Raw genomic sequence first — 24,297 nt, 5'->3', positions numbered from 1 at the left:
GTGAGTGTTTGGGTGTGTTTGGTTTGGGCCTTTGATTCTCCCTTCCCAACTTTGGTAGAAGGTGGTGCTTCAGAAAAGTATGCTCAGTTGGCCTGTACCTTCGGAAAACTTTCTGGAGTTGTTCTCCCCATATGCCACAAGCCTGAACCCAGCAGACACCAGCTCCAAGAAAAAGCAGGGCGTTCTACCTCTGTGACTGATTTCATCCGGGGATTTTCCTTTTGAGTCTGCCAAGAGGGTCCAGATGTGACGCGTTGGTTTTCTGGATGCAAGTTACCTGTCCGTGGGGAGCAGCAGGAGACCCCTGGTTTGGGCCACCCACAACTGACAGATGGCAGTGACTTTGGTCGCTGATGATGTTGGCAGGATTCAACTCAGCTGAGGAGAGAAAGAAACCATAATGCCCCTTAACGATTTCCTCTGCTCCGCCCAGTCATTCTACTAAAGAAAAGAAGATTTGAGAAGACTCCAGCACCACATGTGCCACATTCACATCTGGACGAGGCCTTGAGGGAATCTCCCTGGAAACAGAAAAGACAAAGAAAACCCCTCTAGGTAACGGTCACTCCCTCACTGCAGAGCCCGGCATGGCTGAGTGCGGGGGAGGGGGCCGCTCTCGGTTTGTGAGCTTAGCCAGCGGCAGTCTGGCTGGTTCAGTATAAAAATTAATTTGCATTCATCTGGACATTTTTATTTTAGATTCATTTACAGTCAACTAAAAAAATAAAAGGTGCCTATTGTATACATAAAAGTGTTAGTGAAAGACTATGACTATAGTAATTTTAATATACATGACTTTTTTCATGAAACAACGTTTGGGAAAAGTCTGTATTCTGGATTTAGATTCCTTCAAGAAAAACAATAATTTGAGGCATCCCAAAGGAGCATGTCCGATCAGGACCATGGCCTATGCGAAGGCCAAGTTCTAATAGTAATTTAATTTTGTAAGGTTCTTCGATTAAAGAGTGCGTTAGCACACCTTTAGATGTTTTAGTGCTTTTTTTATATATAATTTCCTGTTTAGAAAATATATTTTATCTTCATTTAGTGGAATTAACGAATTCACAGGCTTTGGAGTCTTAAAGACCCAGGTTCAAATACAATACTGACCTTTCACAAATGACTCAGCATCTCAAAGCCTCAGTTTCCTCACTAATGGAATAGAGTCATAGCTATTTCACAGAGTTGTAAGAATTCTGTGAGATCATGTATAACTAACATTTAACACAGTTCCTGTTCGATGGTAAACAGTGATTGTCAGTTATGAATACAATCATAGCTATTCCCTCTTCAATTCCCATTGCTTCCACTCCAGCCCACTGTTCATAGCACTAACCATCTAACTCCATGTGGGTTTCATGGATAATGTAGTGAATGGCTAAGAGCATAGACTCTGAGGTCCCATGGCCTGGGCTTAACTCCTGTCTCCCCTGTTACTGGCCTTTTGACCTGTCACAGGTTACTTCACCTCTGTGCTTCAATGTCCTTACCTTCAAAACAGGGATGATAGTAGTAGCTAATTCCTAAAGTTATTGTGGGGATAAAATAAGTTAATATATGTGAAACAATGCCCAGCTGCAGTAAACTCTCAGAAACTATTAGCCATTATTATTATTTTGATGTCTGTTAATACAATGGAATCATAACTTCCTGAAGTCAAGTTGCTGGACTGTAATGTCCATAAAGTCTGCTCTCTGTATCCCCAACCTTTTAGCACATTATCTGGCACAGAGTGGGGCCCCAGTAAATGCTGACTTTAACCATCTTTTATGTAGACTCAGTGGCTTTCTACCCGCTCTTTCACTCTGTGATAGCTCCCCTCAAGTCCATCCGAAGCAGCAACCAGGTCTCTCTGATCCTGCCCCATGTGTCTCCCATTGCTCCCCTAAATATAATGTCCAGTAAACACTGCTAATGTCCTCCCCCAGCCATGCACCGCAGGGAGCGGGGCCCTCAGCCCTGGCCACAGAGGGGAATCAATATTCCTGTAGGTAAGTCAGGGTGTTCTCATTCCTCTTTGCCAATGACTGTGGAGCTATGGGCCTACAATGGAATTTTGACCAGTTACATGACAGAGCAAGCCTTTGGACGAGGCGAGAAGTATCTGAGAAAGATGGCCCTCAATGGTAAAGACAGACAGATAGGAAGAAAGAGTCTGTCTCCTCCTGTAGATAAGTGGCATTTGCATGAGAAGCCTGGAGTTGCTGCAGCCGTCTTGCATCCACGAGAGGCCTAGGCCAAAGCTCTGAGGGTGGCTGATGATGCACTGATCTGCTGAATTAATCAACCCTGCACCACCCTAGCTACAGCACTCAGAGTTTTCTGCTACTGCAGCCCTAGGAGCCTAAGAAATCCCACTCCCCAAATAAAGGCCCAAAAGAGAACTGCTCCAAAAGTACTTATATCAAATATACAGCTCATTGAATTTTCACAAACTAAATATACTTGTGTAACCAGCATTGAAATAAAATTCAACGTCATTAATGGTTCCATAAAGAAATAAAAATTAAAACCTTTTTCAACCTGACGAATAGGCAAAGATGAAAGATTACTATTCTTTTTCTTTCTTTTTTTTTTTTTAAATATATTTTATTGATTTTTTTACAGAGAGGAAGGGAGAGAGATAGAGAGTCAGAAACATCGATGAGAGAGAAACATCGATCAGCTGCCTCCTGCACATCTCCTACTGGGGATGTGCCCGCAACCCAGGTACATGCCCTTGACCGGAATCGAACCTGGGACCCTTCAGTCCACAGGCCGATGCTCTATCCACTGAGCCAAACCGGTTTTGGCTACTATTCTTTTTCTTAACTTGGATGTAGAAAGTATGATCTCATGTACTTTTGGTGAGAGTGTAATTTGGCAATATGTATCAAAATTTTAAATATGTTTACCTGATGATCCAGTGCTACAACTTCTAGGAATTTATCCTAAGGAAATAAACAGATGTACAAAGAGATATATCAATTGTCATACCTGGAGTTTCACAGCAAATATCTGCAAATAATTCAGGTGGCCATCAAAAGAGAATTGGTTAAATAAATTTTTGTGTATCTTTAAAATATATTTTATTGATTTTTTCACAGAGAGGAAGGGAGAGGGATAGAGAGTTAGAAACATCGATGAGAGGGAAACATCGATCAGCTGCCTCCTGCACACCCCCTACTGGGTATATGCCCGCAACCAAGGTACATGCCCCTGACCGGAATCGAACCTGGGACCTTTGAGTCCACAGGCCAATGCTCAAATTTTTGTGTATCTTTAAAAAGACAAGATCTTTATGAATTGACATGGAGCACTCACCATGATATGCTGTTCAATAAAATCACCATGTGGTCAAATACTAACTATAGTCTGAGCCCATTTATAGTGATTATCTCGGGAGGATAAACATGTGGGCAACATCTACTTTGTGCACAATTGTAGTGTTTAGTTTTGTGAGTCAGTGGGCACATGTTACTAATTTCATCAGAAGTCACACTGAAAGAGCTGAGAACAAATACCCTGCAGGGTGTTGGATGAGTCCCCCATCCCAACATACCAGCCTTCCCTTCCTGACTCCCACCTGCCTCAGGTGAGGCTGTGGTTCTCACCCAATTGTCCCTGTACCACTGGCCAGATACAGACATGGTCTATGTAGGACACATAGCAACCACAAAGAATTCACTGTAAGGATTACAAACAATTATATTAATGGAAACTTTTATATTTTTAGCTTACCATTAGAGGAGTAATTTTTAAATTGCTATAAGGATTGCACCTTTATAACATTCTGAAAAAGGCACAACTATGGAGATAGTGGTTGTGGGGAGTTAGGGTGGGGGAGGGATGACTAGACCTAGCACAAAGGGCTTTCAGGGCAGTGAAACAACGATGGAGACGTGTCATTGTTCAAACCTCTAGAACAGCCGTGGGCAAACTACGGCCGGGCCGGATCCTGCCCGTTTGAAATGAATAAAACTAAAAAAAAAAAAAACATCATTTTATGTAATGATGTTTACTTTGAATTTATATTAGTTCACACAAACACTCCATCCATGCTTTTGTTCCGGCCCTCCGGTCCAGTTTAAGAACCCATTGTGGCCCTCGAGTCAAAAAGTTTGCCCACCCCTGCTCTAGAATGTGCAACAACCAGAGTGAGCCCTGAAATGAAGTCTGGACTTTGCCTGACAAGGATGCATCAGTGTACGTTCATCAATATAACAATTGTATCACTGGTGGGGGACCTTGAGAGAAGGTTGTACTGTGTAGAGATAGGAGACTGATGGGAACTCTGTCATTTTACTCAATTTTGCTGTGAACCTTAAACTGCTCTAAAAAATAAAGCCTTTTTTTTAAAAAAAATCCTCTAAGCATAAAAATGTTCTTGGGAAATGTCTTTTCTTTCTCTCATTGGGAGAAAAATTAACTGGTGTGAGCTAAAATTAGAAAGGTTTAAACTACTGGCTTTGTAGGTAGTCTGTTTCTGAATACCCACTGACCGGAGCAGCCTAAACAACGCCCATTCTTCGCATACCTAGAACATTTATCTGCCCGAGGATGTTTTGTGCTTAGAGATAAATTTTTCACCCGAAGCATTGGCAGGCGGTACATGAAATCAAATAGAGATGGTTTCAATCACTTGCGATGCTTAAAATATTTATAATCCTTTCTATAGCCAAAGGCTGCCAGGCTAATTATTTACCAAGCAAGTGGAAATGACTTCCCCAGGGATATGGCAGAACTTATACATGAATTGGGAGAAAGACGGGTAGTTAGTTGGAGTTCAGGGAGTCTCAAAAGCATCTTTGAGTGGATCTATTTTAGCCTCACAGAAGAATGGGACTGTTGTGCTACCGATGACACAGTTGCTACTGTAAAGATCAAAGGGAGCTGGGACGGCTTCTGCAGCTACTAGTCCTCTTGTTCACTTAGAGTATCTCTCAAGAGCTGACGCGAGACAAATCTATGCTCTCTGGGGCTACAAGGTCCCCAAATGGAAAGAGCCTCTAGATTCCAGGGGAGAGATTTAATGGAGAGGAGAGATTATCGGGGCTCCACAAAGGGCTTTAACTTTCCTAGCTGAAGAGCTTTTTATTGGTAATGACGGTGATTTTATGGGTTTTGCTAATTAGAAGGCCAATTAAGGTTTATTTTAATTTTTTTCAGACAACACAGTAGCATCTAGACTTGAAAATGATGCTTCCTGTCATCTCCCCGCCCCCTCCAAAAACAACAACAGTAATAGTTTAATTATATTTTTCCAGATGTTTTCCTATGCCATACATAAGTGTTGATTGGTATTGGCTATGTATTTAGATATCACATTCGAAATTTTGTTGATCATTCCAAGCTCTTCTTGAAATGTTCATTTCATGACAGAGAGGTTTGAAAACCTGATGGAAAGACCAACAGCCTGGACTAAGGTTGCCCAACAAGTGACTGTCTAATGTTGAAATTTCTGATTTCCACCTCACATCAGTAATGATAACGCTTCCTAAACACTGCCAGCTGTGTATTCTACGTGTGAAAAAAACTAATCTGTAAGGATTTTTCAAGCCAGAAACCTAGAAGTTATCCTTAACAATATCCTATCCCTCACTACAGTTTGATTATCCACAACTATGTCCAACCAATTTGGTATCCTTCTTTGACCATGTCTCTCCATCTTCATCATCACTACCTTGGTCCAAGTCACTGAAACCTCCCATCTGAACTGCCACAGTACAGCAGGCTCCTTATGGTCCTGCCCTCTTTTAATCTTTTCTCCACAAAACAGCGAGAGTGGTCACATAATCCTATCATCCACTTATCAAAGGCTTTGCATTGGATATACAACAAAATCCTCACACGATGTTGCCATAAGTTCTTACACAATACTCCTTTGCCTCCCTGTCTGGCCTCAGCCACTCTCGTTTCTCAGGCTTTAAACACTCTGGCTTTCAATTCCTGAAGTGCCCATGTTCCCTCCTGGCTCAGAGAGGGGGACACTGCTGTTCTCTTTGCCTGGGATCTTCTTCCTCAACCTCCCTACTTCATCTGGTTAACTCCTATTCAGTCTTCACATCCCAGCTCAAACACCACTCTGTCAAGATAATTTTTTACTGTACGTCTGTGTGATAGTTGGTTAATGTCTCTGTTGCCCAGTAGACTGTAGACCACATGCAGCCAGGGCTGTTTTAGTACCTGGTTTCCCCAGAAACTAACAAAGTGCCTGCCTGAGGCTGGAACTGGGATATTTGCTGAGTCAATTTACTTCCCAGTGAAAGAGCTTAATTTGCTCACAATTAACGGACTATTTCATGTGAAGCTGCTGGACCTTGTTTTCTGGTAAAAGAGCCAAAAGTAGGAGTTTTCTCTGTCCTTCAGAGACCACCCATGCACCAACCCACCCCAGCTCCGGGTTGTGCTATTTCAGCTAGTCTAGAGCATTCATATGCTTGGATAAGCAGACATGACATTACATATATGGATAGCAATACCAACCCGCCCCCCCCTTTACAAGGTGAAAGGATGATTTTTCAAAGGTTTCAATTAATTAATTTTCTCATCGTGTTTTTAGCTGGGGAAATAAACCAACGCCATCCATAATTACTTTTTCATCCTTTGGCGCCCTCTATTGACAGTAAACTCAATTGCAGTAAAATTATACCAAGCTTTCTAGCTAAGAGGAAAGTATTTGCGAGTATTGCTATCAATATAGATTCTAGGTGAATTTACAGTCATTGGGAAAATCTGATAACTCTTTAATGAAAAGTTGCATTTATGGATTTATGTTATACAAACATTTTTGTCACATCTCAGGCTTCTGCACTGGGCCAATGTTAGAACTCCGAATAAAATTGTTATAGAATTTCCAAGTCTTTCAAATAGCAGTAAGAAAGAACCATCTTTGTTCCTGCAGAAAATACACTCTACACAGAGCAGCCAGATTATCTTTTTGTTTTTCTTGCCTGGGCAAAAAGCAGACTTATGCTGGAAATAAGGACAAAACCAATGTTAAAATATAACACTTTAAAAAAATAAAACATAATATAACACTTATTTAAATATTTCAATTTTTGAAATTATTGTAGCTCCAAAATAGTATTAGTTCTTTTCCAAACATATGACCCACTTTTCATGTAAAAATGGATAAATCCGTGTAAGAGGATACATCAATTTTGTATATGATTTTAATCAGAAGCACAATTATTATAAACATTTTTTTAAAGCATTGAAAATTGAAACAAACAAAAATACGATAAAATTCCCTGAAATAAACTAATTGTGTGTGTTTGTGTTTCAGAATTTTTAGGAGACACATGTAGAACAGAACCTAAGAACCTTAAAGTTGGCCACTTTAAATCCTTCAGTGGTGACTCAAGAGAACTCTCCCATTTTTTCCTGTGAAGTAGCCAGTGGAGATAACCAAAAGGATGATGAATCACTATATTAGAATCTACAGCTCAGTTCTGTATACCAGAAGTGCAATTGGATGCCGAGGCAGTATCTGGAAGGCAAGAATCCTAAGAGAAAGCATTGGCTACCAAGACAGCCAAACCTGGTATCATCTTGAGTCTGTCATTCCTTTGTGGTTGACTTTTTGCAAATACTGTGACTCCTCTCATTTCCAGTTTCCTGATCTGTACACTGGAGAGAGAAACGTGCTGATAGCTGTTGTAAGGATTAAATGAAACAACGTATGTCACGTGTCTAGCACAGCACTATCCAGTGGAATTATAATGCAAGCCATGTGTCACTTTAAACTGTCTAGCAGCCGTGCAAAAACAGTAAGAAGAAACAAGTGTCATTTTAATATTAAATTTCATTTCATCCAATATACATCAAATATTATCATTGCAACATGTAATCATTATAAAAATTTTTAGTAAGGTATTTTACCCTCTTTTTTTCATACGAAATCATAGAAATTCAGTGTGTATTTTATATCAACCACACATCTCAGTTCAGACACCAAATTGTTAATGGTTAATGTGAAATATGGGTCTACAAAGCGATAAACTTGTCTTTAATGAAAAATTATTTTACACTCCTTCAGTTTTTTTAAATATATTTTTATTGATTTCAGAGAGAAAGGGAGAGGGAGAGATAGAAACATCAATGATGAGAGAGAATCATTGATTGGCTGCCTCCTGCACACCCCACGGTGGGGATCAAGCCCCCCTCCAGGGCATGTACCCTGACCTGGAATCGAACCGTGACCTCCTGGTTCATAGGTCAATGCTCAACCACTGAGCCATGCCAGTCGGATGACACTGCTTCAGTTTTTAAAGTAAAATTTGAGAGTCAGTACCACAATCTATCTGGTCACATTTCAAGTGCTCACTCTCCCTGCAAGGCTAGGAAGTAGCTCACTGTGATAGGTAATTTATGTGTCAATTTGACTGCCACTGGGTGTCCAGATTGAACACTATTCCTGGGTGTGTCTGTGAGGATGCCTCTGGGAAAGGTGAGCATTTGAACTGCTGTCCTCAATAAAGTGGGCGGCCCTCCCCAGTGCGGATGGATATCATCCAATCTGTTAAAGGCTGGAATCACACGAAAGGCAGGAGGAGAAATCCACACCTTTTTCCTGCCTCACCTCTTGAAGGGACATGTCATCTCACCGTCTCAGTCCTTAGACTGGGATTTACCCTCTCAGCTTCCCTGGTTCTCAGGCCTGTTGACTCGGAATGAGCTACACCACCAACTTCCCTGGGTGTCCAGTTTATAGATGGCAGATCTTGGGACTTCTCAGTCTCCATAAACATGTAAGCCAATTCCCTCATAATAAATCCTCAAATATATGATTTCTCTGGAGAACTCTAATATGCCAACATTGGGCAGCCCAAGTCTAATAAATTCCCAGCCTATAGCAGTTTCTGGAAAATTCTAGTTCTAGTATCATCTCTATCCTGGTTCTGCCAGCAACTAAGTGACCTTGATCACATCAGTGACCTCTCTGGACTTCACTTTCCTCATCTGTAAGATAAGAGTGTTGAACTACATGACCTTTGAGATCCCTTCTAATCTATAATTTTATATTTTTAAACTCTCCTCCCACACTCCTTATTTTCCCCCGACTTCCAGAAAGGAGAGCAGGAACTCCGTGTATCCCTACACCATCAGCGCTGTCCTACCATTGCTGATGAAGCATCACCTCTGCGAACCTGAAGACAAAAGACAACTATGAGACTGGCCCAGCTTACAGCTGAATGATATAATTCACTATAACACATCGAGAGCAAGCTATGTTCAAGCTATGAACAACTGCTGCGGAACACAGAGGACAGTGCAATAGTTTCACTGAGTTCACAGAATGACTGTTTTAGTTCGTCAAATTCAGTGAAAAACCACTTTAACCATGTGTTTGGCACCCATATACAAAATAACTAGTGTATTGGACTTTTTTTCTCATTTTGAACCTATGTTCTAAGGTTTCGTGTAGCCATAGCATAAGTAGCTGAGGAAAAAATAAATAAGTAATATACACACACACACACACATACATCCTTTTCTGAAACATGCTTTATCTAGTCTATCAGGTCTAGGAGCCGTGTGTCCTGATCTGCTCACCAAGAACTTCCTGAGAATAGCAAGTCCTCTTGCCAACATTTGCCGAGCAGGTACCAGCCAGTGAGTTGAAAGTTTGCATAAAGCAATTTCCAGTTGAGGCAAAGCCTTCAGAAACCCCACTGGCCTAGTCAGCAGTATCTCTTCCAACTCACCATGGTCCAGAAAATAATCCATTTCAGCCTCAGCTGCTGAGACTTACAATTCACCTCTTCCACTTCAACTCTTTGCAATTTAGAACCCATGCTGGTTCCATTTGCTAATGGTGGCCACAGCCCTGTCCCTCCACATTCCATCACTGAAGGACAGAGAGGTAGCTTTACATTTCACCGAACCCTCATGTATAAAGCCATTTAGTGTTTCTCAGGACTTTGAAGCTTTCATTTCTGCCCCACATAGATGCTATTCTCTGCAATGAAATGGGAAGACTTCTCAAAAATCATTTCATGATCTAGCTGGTAAAAACATAAAAATGATTAAAACAGAGGCAAAGAATCCACATGCTGCTGTTACCTTAATGACTAAAACATGCAGCTCATTAATTTAATCTGACTGTGGGCCCTTTTCGTGTGTATGACATTATATAATGTCGTTATAATTATATAATGTCATTATATAATGTCATACTCCAGCTGAAAGGACTTGTCCCATGCCAAGTCTGGCTCTCCATTTCTTCTATTACTGAGAAGTCATTGGTACAAGCCAAAATGATTAAAGCCATAGAGATTGAATCACAGACAAAGAGCTTCAGGCTGCACCAGGGATGGGAAAATAAAACTTCAGCTGAGTACAGGACTCAAGGGAGTAATGATCAAAACAGTCAACTTTTTTTAGAAGCTGGAAAATTCAACTTTCTAGTTTACAACATGGCAGAAAAAAATAACTGACATAGTTTATTAATATACTAATACTTTTTCTGTGGGAGGAGTTCCTCCAGGGTCCCTAAAAGAGAATCCTTAAAATTATACATGTATAAGAAAATTAGAATGTCAGAAGCATAAGAAAATTAATGAAACAAAGATTCCTGGGTCCAGTTCTCTTTGTCCATAGCAACTAGTATGAAACTGGAGACATTTTTTGAATTTGATTATTGGGATGATTATTAGCAAAATAGCATCTAAAACATTTAATCATAAAACACAACAGACCCAAATTAACATCCCACAAAATTAGAGAAAACATTTTTTTAATTCTTCAAATTACCTCTATGTATTTAAGCCACGAAAAAGACATTTTTCCCATTATAATGATTCCTTTGCACAAATCAATAGCAAGTAATTCAAACCTTCACTATTACTCAAAAAGTAAAGAACGTCTTTTCTATTGCTAATATCCTGCATCTCATTTTTAAAATCCATCTGAAGTCACAACTCAGAGTTGAGACTTGTTCTTTTTTCTCTTAAGTTATAACTAATATATTAAAGCAAAATATACCCCTAGGTCAGTGGTTCTCAACCTTCCTAATGCTGTGACCCTTTAATACAGTTCCTCATGTTGTGGTGACCCCCAACCATAAAATTATTTTCGTTGCTACTTCATAACTGTAATTTTGCTACTGTTATGAATCGTAATATAAATATCTGATATGCAGGATGTATTTTCATTGTTACAAATTGAACATAATTAAAGCATAGTGATTAATCACAAAAACAATATGTAATTATATATGTGTTTTCCGATGGTCTTAGGTGACTCCTGTGAAAGGGTCGTTCGACCCCCAAAGGGGTCGCGACCCACAGGTTGAGAACCGCTGCCTTAGGTGATGCCAGGCAGCCTACAGAGGAGACTCCTCCCCCTGCTGTTACACATCTTTCACACTCCATCCATTCCCAAGGGGCCCTCTTGATCTAGCTCCTGATACAGAGCAGTTGAGTGAGGGGCACAATTCTTGGCTACTTTTTGGTGCTCATGTTGAAATAGATCATGTTTCCAACAAATGGGAAATTTTATTTTGCTTTCCACTACTAGACAGCCAGTTCTTTCAATGGAAAGTTAATCATAACAAATGCTATATGAATTTTCCCCACTTAACTACGGATGGGTTCTTCTCCAGTCAAAATAAGCTCATCTTCAGTAATAAAAATGAAGAAAATACCTTAAGTGGATGGTGTATAAAGCAACCCACTTTGCCTGTGTGTTGATATGAGAGCTGTACTGTCTACAAAGACAAAAAGGATAACTAAATGGTGATGCCACAATTAGTAGTTTGGCAAAGCTGGCAATAGGATATAGATGCCTAAGAGTAACGTTTAAGGCAAAATATTGGTATTTTTAAATGAATTCTTTCATTTAAATTCCTCTTTGCAACCTGCTGTTTAACATGTTTTGCAATGCATTTATTATATCATGCTTCAATATTAGAACTTTTAGTTTGGGATTAAGAGAAATAGTTCAGCTAATGGAAATAATGATTTTTTCATGCTGTACTACATGGTAATTTAAAGCATTTCGATTAAACAAACTGGCTCATTAGAGTTCCTTGATGATGTAGTTCAGTTTGCTTTGATATGGTCAGAAATCCCCAGGATACTATTGGGATGCACCCTACCTCTCATATGAACACGCTAAGGAAAGTTACCACCCGCTAAACATTTCAGAGTATCCAAACGACCTACTTTAAAAACCTTTGAAGCCATTTTGTGGTGTGGACCCAGAACAAATTACCCTTGTTTAATAAGTAGCTTCCAATTTGTGTTCCCAAAGGCATCCAAGTTCTACCACTGAGATTAATTTTTAAGAGTCCATTTTTTTTCTCCTCTTATATCTTAAGATTATTTGAAAGCACATTGTTTATAAAGTTTTTGTTGTTCTGTTACTCCTTTGTTTCTCATGGGTTAGTCTTATAATGTTATAGTAAAAAAATTCACTGTTTTATATCATTCTGCCTATCATTTCCCCCAAAAATATACTCACTTGGACACTTCTCTAGAAAACAAAAGATTAAGTGCACAAACTAAAGTGGTGAAAGTATCATTGAGAAACTCTTAAAATAAATTAAAAGTTGTTCTTTTAAGTTGAATATTCAAATGCCTTAAGGTAAACTGAAGGTTTAAAAAGAAAAGACGTTCATTTAACTGTGGTTGAAACAGATAAAAAAATAAAATAAAAATTTCAAATTCTTAACATAAATGACAAGTGAGACTTTAACATTTTTCTATCACCAAAACAATTAGCCTCTTGAATTTAAATACCTGTTAGCTTCATTTACATATTAGACAAACCAGTTATTGGGTATAACAAATAGCACAATAATCAACTGGCTGAATCTTCAACTGGTTCTTTTGTCGTTGTGTGCTACGGCAATGGGAGGTATAGATTTTGAGATTTCAATTCAAATCCAAGTTGACTGGTGAGAGTAATGCAGTTTTATATATTCAGGCTGGCTATTAATGACACTGTCGTTTATCTTGGTTGCAAAGGCCATTTCTGTATTGGAGTAAGTAATGCCAGCTATTATAGCAGACCCCAAGATCTCAGTGGCTTCACACAACAAAAATTTCTCTCTGACACAATGTCCATTGTGGTCATTCCATCTTGTGACTTCAGAATAACTGGGGTCTCAAAGTCCTTTCGGATCGTATCATCTGAGGAAGGACGTCAGAGAGAGTATGGAGAATATTGCAGGAGTTGGCGGGGAAGGGGACCTGGGCCTGGAAGTGGGGGATTTGAGGCAGTTCCCCATCTTCCGAGGCTAGGGTGTGTGATTTGTGCGCTGTCCTGTCCTGAGTCTTCTCACCACCTTCTGCCTGGTGATCCTTGTATAAACTTTGTTTTGGTTTTTTTTTTGTTTTTTAATGAAATTTTCTGAATCTCTGAGTTCTGAAAGTACTTTTCTTTTCCACTCACCTGGCTGTCAAAAATGGCAGACCCAGCCCGGCTGGTATGCCTCAGTGGTTGAGCGTTGACCTATGAACAAGGAGGTCACAGTTAGATTCCTGGCTAGGGCATATGCCCGGGGTTATAGGCTCGATTCCCAGTACGGGGAGAGCAGAAGGCAGCCAATCAATGATTCTCTCTCATCATTGATGTTTCTACTCTCCCTCCCTCTCACTTCCTCTCTGAAATCAATCAAAATATATTGTTAAAAAATGGAAGACACAGTAAATTTACCTTAACTTAAGTCCTGAAAGCTGGAGTGAATCAAATTAAATATCACCTGAATGGCCCCCGCCCCGGAACTGTGTGACCCCAACCAGTGTTTTGGAAAGTGCACCTCACAGACCAATTTGAAGCTGGCGCTCTGTGTGTGTGTGTGAGTGTGTGTGTTTTAAACTATGTATTTTTTTAAAGCTCGAACCTAGACGAAACCTCAACAGTATATCCAAATAGTCTTTCAACTGATATTTCATTCGGTTTAACCAGAGGTCTGATTTCATGAGTCCTTGTTAATTACCAGGCTTTTCAAACTTTGTGCAGTGACCCCTGATTTAAAGACAATTCACCCATTTTATAACTAGTCTCCAAAGCAAAAATTAAGCAGAGTAGTTCCAGCTTTGGCCTGAGCACCAAGGGGTCGCAGGTTCGATTCCGGTCAAGGGCACATACCTGGGTTGTAGGTCTGATCCCCGCCCTCAATCAGGACATGGGCAGAAGGCAACCAGTCGATGTGTCTCACATCAATTTTTCTCTTTCTTCTTCCCCTCTCCCTTCTACTCTCTCTAAAATCAATAGAAAAAATATCCTTATTCCTCAGGTGAGGATTAAAAATGAAAGAAAAGCAGAAAATTGAGGCAAGAAGCCAGGAAACTAGACAAAACTCCACAGTTTGATTTATATGTTCTTTTAACTATCACAACCCCAGAGCAAGACAGCACATAAGTGACAGGCAATGTAGAGAAGAGTAATTGACGAGACTGACCCCGCAGGGACTGGCCTAGAAAGAAAGAGAAAAGAATAGACTCGGTGCTCCATCTTCACACGGTTTTGAGAGGCAGATGTTTGCGAGGGATCTAATCCCTCAGGGGCTTCGCACATATTGCTCAACATTTCTATTTTGGTAACTCCTACTTTTTCAAGTGGGGATCATATGAAATTGCTTCGGTTTCATCTCTGGGCTGAGGTGCACTCGCAGTGTCTTCTATGTGCTTTTATGTAGTTTTAATTATTTGTTCTTGAAAACTCTGAGGACTGAGAAAATGGTAATGTTGAAACAGATGGTGCTGCCGAGGCCCAAGCTCCTCCCCACAGGAGCTCAGTAGACATTTATCATGAAGCAGTTCTTGACTCACTACAGCAGGCACGGTGAGTGTATGGCGGCTGCAATACCCAGCTCACCTCCAAAATGCACAGCTACATTTACCAGTGAACATCTCCATCTGCTAATAGGTCACCAAACTCTTCCGTAGAACCCAGACTTTTCTACAAATACTTTCCAAGAATACTTCTGACAGTCCCCGCCGACCGGTTGGCCACCACTGATCTATTTCCATTCCCGGGTTATCACATAGAGTGAAGCATACTTAAACTGGGAAAGAAGACTTGAAGGAGAAAAAACCCGATGTTGACTACTTGTTTTGGTTTTCTGCGTCTAGAGACAGGAAAAAGGGGGGGTGAAACAAACAAACTATGATTAAAGCCAATGCCTGACCATCCGTGATAATGGAGAGTATAGCAGAGCGGGAGTGAATCGAATTAGCAAATCTCAAAAGCTTCCATTAGAAATGAAGACTTGAAAGAAAATGATGTCTAAATTAAAAACGTCACAGGAACACAAGAAGCTTAAGTTTCATTTGAAAACAAATAGAAAAAAGGATCCATGGTAGGCAATTATGGGCAAACCTCCTCTTTTGTCAGAGCTTTTTAACAAGTCAGTATGTCTGCAGATTTTCTTTTCACCTCCTCCCTTTGCTGCGTGCAGATGAGTAGGTGGGATAAGGTATCTAAAGAGGACAAGAAGCAAGAAGGAACAGAGCATCGGAGCTGGGAAACCACAGATGTGTTGATTGGTTCTTGAAGAATCCATATCTGCAAGACTACGAAATCTCAGGACTTAAGTTAAGGTACAGTTATTGTGTATCAGGGCTAAGGAGAGAGAAAGGTTGAATAGCCGTAAGGGAAGCCTGCAGGAGAAAGCTAAAAATATTTCAAAGAAAAAAAAAATCTATGAACTAGAAAAAATGGATCTCCATGGCTACCATGGATTCGTTTTTCTATTTGTTTTCAAACGAACCTTAAGCTTCTTGTGTTCCTGTGACGTCTTTCATTTAGACATCGTTTTCTTTCAAGTCTCCATGGCAATTTTGTTTCGCTCTTCGATAAGACTCTGGGTGAGCATGCTCTGGGGCCACTACCACTGAGAGAAGCAGAAGAGCATAGTAGCGGACAGACTCTCTGGGCTCAAGCTCCATACTGCAGCTTTCTGGCTTGGTGACCTTGGACAAGTTACACAACTTCTCCGGGCCTCATTCTCTTCTCTACAAAGGGTGACTGGTACCAGAATCTGCCTCATCATGTTCTGAAAAGGTTTAAATGAGTTAACGCCTCTAACATGATCAAGAACGGCTCTTGACACACAATAGGTATTATGCTTGCATATTGGCTGTTACTCTTAATTGCTATGATTAGCTAAGATCAAATCTCAAAGGAATAATAGGTACTTTTTAAAACTCGTAGGATGTATTATTGAGTTTTGTTATCGTGTGTTTTAGACGCTTCAGAGAGTATACTGGTTTTCTATTGTTGCTGTAACAAATCCCCACAAATTTAATGACTTAACACAAATATATTATCTCACGGCACTGGAGGTCAAAAGTCCAAAAGGAGCCCTAACTGGTTTGGCTCAGCGGATAGAGTGTCGGCCTGCGGACTGAAGGGTCCCAGGTTCGATTCCTGTCAAGGGCATGTACCTGGGTTGTGGGCACATCCCCAGTAGGGGGCGTGCAAGAGGCAGCTGAATTGATGTTTCTCTCTCATCGATGTTTCTAACTATCCCTCTCCCTTCCTCTCTGTAAAAAATCAATAAAATATATATTTTTTTTAAAAAAAGTCCAAAAGGAATGTCACTGGGTTAAAATCAAGTTGTTGGCCAACACTGCTTTCTTGCCTTTTTCGTGTCTAACAGCTGGTGGCCCCCTTCCATTGTCAAAGCCAGTAATGTTAGTGCACGCAGGCCCAGGGAAAGGCCCCAGAACTGAAGATGTATCTTAGCAAGCAGAGGGCAGGGAAAGATGGGAAAAAGAGGTTGGCCACTCCAGCCTGGTAACGAAGAGTTCATTAAGGGAAACTTACATATGAGGCAGGTCCATCTTGGGCAGCTGCTTGACCAAATGGGACCCCCATGCTGAATGGGGTGCCAATGAATTTTAGGGTAAGGGGATCATCATGGGTACCAGTATGTGAATGCTACCAGGTATGGAAAGTTACTTTACATGCTTGACCAAGTCAGGACAATGCCCTGTTCCAGGAATCAGCACATAGTGGGAGGCCGGGGAGGGGTGCTGACTTATGTCAGAATGAACACTGATTATGACCAGTCTGTAGGGGGATTGGTGGTAAGCAGTCTCCATTCTGGCCCAGCTCCAGCTTGCAGGGTCACGTCGTGGAACAGTCTTTCCTCCATAAATGTCCAGTCCTGTCTTTTTCACATGACACCACTCTGACACTGACTCTTCTACCTCCTTCCACCTCTGTGAATACTGACATTGGAATCCACCCAGATACTCCAGGAAACCTCCCTGTTTTAAGGTCAGCTGATTAGCAACCTTAATCCCACCTGCACTATCATTCCTCTTTGCCATGGAACAAAACATATTCACTGGTTCCAGGGTTTAGGATGTAAACACTTTGGTGGGGGGAGGAAGACATTGCTCCACTTATCACAGTGAAAAAAAAGAGAATCTATCTTACTTGAGCCAAACTGTAGACATATGCAGGGAAACAGAACCTCAACGAATTGAGGTAATGCTCCGGAGAATGGGGAGTTCATAACTTGTTTTTATAAATTACCATCAAAAGGAAAATACGTAAGTGGGTTACATGAAATTCATTGGTGATAGATTAAGGAGGTGGGATAAAGCAAAGCCGGGGGGAGGGAGAGGGCGGGGAGAACCTCTGGGATAGGATAAAAAGTGAAATGATGGACATATGCCTCTTCTACATAGATGGATACAGGATAATTTAACATAGTTAACAGTTGAGGATTAACTTGGTAACAATAACAATGAGGGAATGTCCTGGTGCCATTTGTTGTGCCCTGAGGGGTCCAGAAAAAAAAAAAAAGAGAGAATTTACAAGTTACCCAGACATTTCACAGATATGTTATCTTAGAGGCAAAAAGACAAATGGGTTCAGTAAAGTGAAAGGGCGAGGGCTAGGTTGCCCCAGGGTAGGGGCTACGTCCTACTCTGCTAGCCACACCCAGGCGGCAGAGCACAGTTCTTTCTCCTCCCCTTACTCCAACCCCCACCCTATATAACCCGTCCTGAGACGCGGTTGGCAATAACAATGAGGGAATGTCCTGGTGCCATTTGTTGTGCCCTGAAGGGTCCAGAAAAAAAAAAGAGAGAATTTACAAGTTACGAATTGGCCTCCTGATGTGGTTTCTTGGGAATCTTGAAATCTGGGCACAACATAAAGATCTAAGTTAATCTTTGTCAGGGAAAATATTGACCTAGGACATGACTACTTACTATAACCTGTTGTTAGTTAAAGTTTAATTTCAGACCATCCTTTGTGGTTACTCTAGGTCTCTGATTTTGCAAGACCACCATGCAGGCCTTCCCCGAGCTTGTCAGGTTAGCATGTGGCCCCTTTTGTCCACAATACCAAGGTTGCAGGTCCCATCCCCGGTCAGGACACATATAAGAATCAACCAATGAATGCATAAACAAGTGGAACAAATTGATGTTTCTCTCTCTCTCTCTCTCTCTCTCTCTCTCTCTCTCTATTTCCTCTCCACCCCCCCCCCAAAATCAATCAATCAATAAATAAATTTTAAAAGACTGCGTTGGGTTATTAGCTAATTTTATGACCTTGATAAGTTTTCAGCCACTAGGACTCTCTGGACTTCTGAGCAATAAGAGCTGGTGTTGCAGTGCCAAAGTCTGCACCCCTCTCTTGGTATTCACCTCAAAAACAGTAATTTAGTAACAGGGAACATAGAGCAGAGGAGCATGAGATCATCATCTCTAGTGAAAAATAAACTCAAAATGTTTGAGCGACAGACAATGGCATGAACACGGAGAGAGCCCAGGATCAGATACATGCAGACATGTGATGAGACAATGGACTCCCCCTGGCATTTCTGGCAGATCAGCATGCCAGACACAGATACTGGCTTCTCCCCTAATCAACACCGACCCCCACACAGATACTGACTCATTCCTGAATACCTGGCTGACCCCCCTGCAGCTAAAACTTCCTCAACTGAATACCTCAGCTCATGTCCCCACCCCTCACCCAACCGCAGTATAAAAAAAAGCGCCCCCCTCCCTGTTGGTGTGAATCCACGTGCCCTGTCTTTGGGGGTACGTGGGTCTCCCGGGGACGCAGAAATAAACTTTCCTTTCCTTTCTTTTCTGATTCACGGGACTCTCTATTTCTTGCGCCGCCTCCTGAGCCACCTAACCTAACAACAATGGCATGAACACTGTCTGACTTGTGAAAAACAGCACATCTCCAAGCTGGGGCTGACGGCTAACTTTGAGACAGCCTGGGAAACAACAAAGATCTTGCTACCCTTTCTGATCTAGTCTGTGTTGAGTTCTTGTAGAGAGTTGCCCAGATGCTTTTAGCCGGTGCTGTGCTGCTGCCTTCGGAAGTTTGTCACTGACAGAATCTTGGGAAGTGGAACAAGTGTCCCCTGCTCCTCTTCCAGGGGAGAAAAGCTGTGTCACCGAAAATCTGTTAGACGTTCAGCTGCTCCTCGTCCCAGACCTCCAGGGTTGGCTGATGTTTCCAAACAAATTTAAGGCTTCTCTCTTCTTTGTTCCCTGAGGCTATCTATGAATAAGGGGTGGGTCTCAGAGCTGTGTGGTCCAGTAGGGATATTTTGGACTAATAAAATCCATTGTGCTTAGAAACTTACATGTGTAGGGAACCAAAATAAAGCTCCTGGGTTGAATTTGCTTGTCCGTGCTAAAAATATCAGTGGAACATTGGGAAGGAGCCGAAGCCCTACATGAAGTGAGAGAGAGGTTGTGCCTAACAGATAGTGTTGAGCAGGAAGGTAACAAAGTGTCTGAGTGACTTACCGTTATTGTTGAAAGCATGACCTTAAAAATATCCTGAAGCCAGACACCAACAAAGGATGTCACATAGTTGTTCCTCAAGCCAGACACCAACAAAGGATGTCACATAGTGGTTCCTCATTCCTAAGCAAAACAAATCTTTTCCTCTATCTATTCCTTTTCTTTTAATAATTCAATTATTGTTGAAAATATTGCATATGTGCCTTTTTCCCCCCCAGCCCCAGGCCTTCAGCACCCTATTGTCTGTGTCCATGGGCCACGCCTTCAGCACCCTATTGTTTGTGTCCATGGGCCACGCATATATGCATACAAGGCCTTTGGTTGATTACCTCCCACCCACTCACCCTCCCCCGCCTTCCCTCTGAAATTCCACACTCTGTTCCATACTTTCATGTCTCTGGATCCACTCCATTCATCAGTTTATTTTGTTACTTAGATTCCACATATAAGTATGATCATGTGACACTTGTCTTTCTCTGACTGACTTATTTTGCTTAACATGATACTCTCCAGGTCCCTCTATGCTGTCTCAAAGGATAAGAGATTCTTCTATTTTACTGCTGCATCGTATTCCATGGTATAAATGTACCTCAGCTTTTTTATCCACTTATGTACTATGGGCACTTGGGCTGTTTCCAGATCTTAGCTATTGTAAATGAACACAGGGGTGCATACAGTCTTTCTGATTGGTGCTTCAGTTTTCTTAGGATATATTCCTAGAAGTGGGATACTGGGTCAAATATCAGTTCCATATTTAATTTTTTTGAGGAAACTCCATACTGTTTTTCCATAATGGTTGCAGCAGTCTGCATTCCCACCAGCAGTGCACTAGGGTTTCCTTTTCTCCACATCCTCACCAGCACTTGTCATTTGTTGATTTGTTGATGGTAGTCATTCTGACAGGTGTGAGATGATACCTCATTGTCATTTTGATTTGCATCTCTCAGATGATTAGTGACTTTGAGCATGTTTTCATATGTCTGTTGGCCTTCTGTATGTCCTCTTTGGAGAAGTGTCTAAGTCCTTTGCCCATTTTTTAATTGAATTGTTTGTCTTCCTTTTGTTAAGTTGTATGAGTTCCTTATATAGTTTGGATATTAACCCTTTATCAGATGTATCATTGTCAAATATGTTCTCCTGTACAATGGGAGATTTTTAGAGAGAGGGGAAGAGTGCAGGGGAGAGAAAAACATCAATGTGAAAGCAAAACATCCATTGGCTGTCTCCTGCATACTCCCTAGCAGGGATGGAGCCCACAGCCTGGGCATGCGCTGTGACTAGGAATGGAACTGGCAAACTTTCAATGCACAGGGCAACGCCCAACCAACTGATCAACACTCGCCAGAGCTTCTCTGTCTTTTCTTTATCAGAGTGGCTCATTAACAAAAACTCTGCCAAAAAAAAAACAAAAAAACAAAAAAAACAACCCACAAAACTTTTTTAATGCTTTCTCTAAGTCTGTCATGTGGAAATAAATCACATATTATATTTTAGATTTAATTTCCTAGGGTGGAAATATTTGACTGGGCTAACAACAATGCATCAAGCATATAAATAGCAGGGCCACTGGTGAATCTCTGTTTTAAATGATTTTATTAGATGTGGCTCTTGGCCTGCAGGAGCAAGAAATCTGTTTTTATTTTTTTGTTTTGCATACTAATATCTAGCGAATCCTTCCCTTTTCTCCTTGCATTTGGAAATTTTTAGTTAAATTTTATATGACAGCTGAGCCTCTGTTAATGTATATATTTTTACTTAATTATGGAAAATGTTGAATGATTAATCAGAATGCTTGATTACTAGGTTGAATAGCTATTACCATTTTTAATCATTAAGGTTCACTTAGCCAGAAAATCCTTTTAGCCTCAACTTTTGTTAATAGAACCATTTAAAAATATATTGGTTGATGCCCTAGCTCCGTGGTCGGCAAACTGCGGCTCGCGAGCCACATGCGGCTCGTTGGCCCTTGAGTGTGGCTCTTCCTAAGCTTTAGGAGTACCCTAATTAATAACAATGTACCTACCTATATAGTTTAAGTTTAAAAATTTGGCTCTCAAAAGAAATTTCAATCGTTGTACTGTTGATATTTGGCTCTGTTGACTAATGACTTTGCCAACCACTGCTAGCTGGTTTGGCTCAGTGGACAGAGCGTCGGCCTGCGGACTGAAAGATCCAGGGTTTGATTCTGGTCAAGGGCACATGCTGGGTTATGGGCTCAATCCCCAGTAGGAGATGTGTAGGAGGCAGCCAATCAATGATTCTCTCTCATCATTGATGTTTCTATCTCTCTCTCCCTCCCCCTTCTCTCTGAAATCAATAAAAATATATTTAAATAGATAGATAGAGAGATAGATAGATAGAGAGAGAGATAGATAGATAGATAGATAGATAGATAGATAGATAGATACAGATTTGTTTTCTTAAAATGGGAAGTATAATGCACCAAATTAAATGTGTGTTTTTCATGTGTTACTACAATATGAAGGATCTCGTAGGGTATGCAAATCAAGACTCTGGACATGTTTAGACATTCAACAGTCATAGATTGAAGATTGAAATGGTATGTACTAACCTTAGACCTTGTAGCTATTAGTTTTTATTAAATGATTGATATTGCATTGTTTTTCCTGAAAGCCAAATGTAAAAACTCATTCCTGGTAATTTATGGTTTCATCTTATTGAGTTCCACTTAAATGAGATTTTAGTATAACATGGTCAGTTCTGTTAGGAATTATGACATTTATTTGGGGCAAAATCAACATAAGAGGGAAGAGAGCAAATGTCTTTAAAAGTTGAAAAATAAGATTGCTTAGAACTTAGTTTCTGAGTGCCACCCAGGTCTGCCTGTTTTCAGTCAAACCTAATTCCAAGTATCTCTTTTCATGTCTAAGAACTTGGCTCTGATTGTGTCTTTGCTTTGGTGATACCCTGGTGGATTCTTTCTGTTCAGAACTTGTTAAAAAAAAATGTGGGCCATCCTGATGAGCTCAGCCTCTGGGATCCCTCTCTAGGTCAAGCCTCTCTCTCTGAAGAGTTCTTCTGATCCTCAGGCCTGCTGTCTGAGGTTGGCCTTGGAGCAGGACTTAATTTTGCCTCATTTTAAATCATGCGCTCAATTACTTTCTCTCTCTCAGATAATGAAAAGCCACCAAAGAATAGCTTAGTGCATAAGGAAAAACAAATTCAGAGGAATTATCCATCTGCTTACAAATAATAGGTTAGTGTATTCGAGGTAGCTAATTCTACACAATATTAGGCACTCCTTCAATTAAAGCAAGAGAAATGAAAAGACCCCAGAATGTCTTTGTCATGCTTCAAAGCCTCCCCCACTCCAATTGCCTAGTTCTTTAGAAGGGGTATTTGTTCTCTCTTATAATCTAGAAATACATGTGCCTAATTGAAATAAGATGTACTCCTTAAATGATGAAAATAAAAAGTGATCAAAATAGATTTTTGTTATCCGTTGGGCATTGGGAGTTTAAATGCAAATGGCATGGCTTGCAGTGTGGGGAATTAATTATTGGTAATTGAAGTTGTAAGCTTAATTCCCTGCTTGCTTTAATGAAAATGAATCCTTTTATTTAATATTAAAATAAGCATCACTAGCCTCATGATCTAGGACAGCTCATGCATTTAGCTATTGAGCAATATTGAATGTTAAAAAGCTTTATCTTTTAAACACTGAATTGTGATTAAAACAAAACAAACCAAAAACATTGGAAGGTAGATATGTTAGCAAATAACACAATAGATGGTGTTGAATACTCTTAATAGATCCTGTTCTTGTACACTGGTTAGTAGACCATTTTGTATTATAATAAAAGCTAAACCATTTATATATGATCATATATTAATATAGATAATATAATGAATTACATGCACTTAATTAATAGTATATAATTATAAATAATTAACATTTGTTTATAATTGTTATCATTGGAAAGCAGCCAGAGGTGATCTCTGGAAATAGTTTGCTATTCACTTGATCCAGAAAACCCCTCAAAATCATGCAAATCAAGTTCAAATCTTCGTGTTTACTTTAATAACACTCATGAAACTGCCCAGGCCACCAAGGGTATGCATATTAGAAAAGCCACCAAGTATCTGAAGGATGTCACTTTAAAGAAGCAATGTGTGCCATTCCATCATCACGTCATTACAATGGTGGGGTTCGTAGGTGTGGCCAGGCCAAACAGTGGGGCCGGATGCAGGGTCTGTGGCCCAAAAGGAGTGCTGAGTTTTGCTGCACGTGCTTAAAAATGCAGAGTCATGTTGAACTTAAGGGTGTAGATGAAGATTCTCTGGTCATTGAGCACATCCAGGTGAACAGAGCTCTGGAGATGAGGTGCAGAACTTACAGAGTTTGTGGGCAGACTAACCCACATGAGTTCTCCCTGCCACCCTGAGATGAGTTTTATTAAAAAAGAGCAGATTATTCCTAAATCAGAAGAAGAGGTTGCATAGAAGCAAAAGATATCCCAGAAGAAACTGAGGAAACAAAAACTTACGGCCAGGAGTAAATTCAGCATGAAATAAATCCTAATTAAAAAAAAAAAAAAAGAAAAGAAAAAAAATA

At 40.5% G+C, this 24,297-nt stretch overlaps 1 pseudogene; it reads left to right on the top strand.

Annotated features, from left to right (window-relative positions):
* Window positions 1–2,023: 2,023 nt before the first annotated feature.
* LOC106699270 lies at window positions 2,024–24,257 on the top strand (annotated as a pseudogene).
* The last annotated feature ends 40 nt before the right edge of the window (window positions 24,258–24,297 follow it).

The sequence above is a fragment of the Myotis lucifugus genome, unplaced genomic scaffold (genome assembly GCF_000147115.1).
Source record: "Myotis lucifugus unplaced genomic scaffold, Myoluc2.0 scaffold_353, whole genome shotgun sequence".
NCBI classification, from domain to species: domain Eukaryota; kingdom Metazoa; phylum Chordata; class Mammalia; order Chiroptera; family Vespertilionidae; genus Myotis; species Myotis lucifugus.
This window is presented reverse-complemented; position numbering and strand designations above follow the sequence as displayed.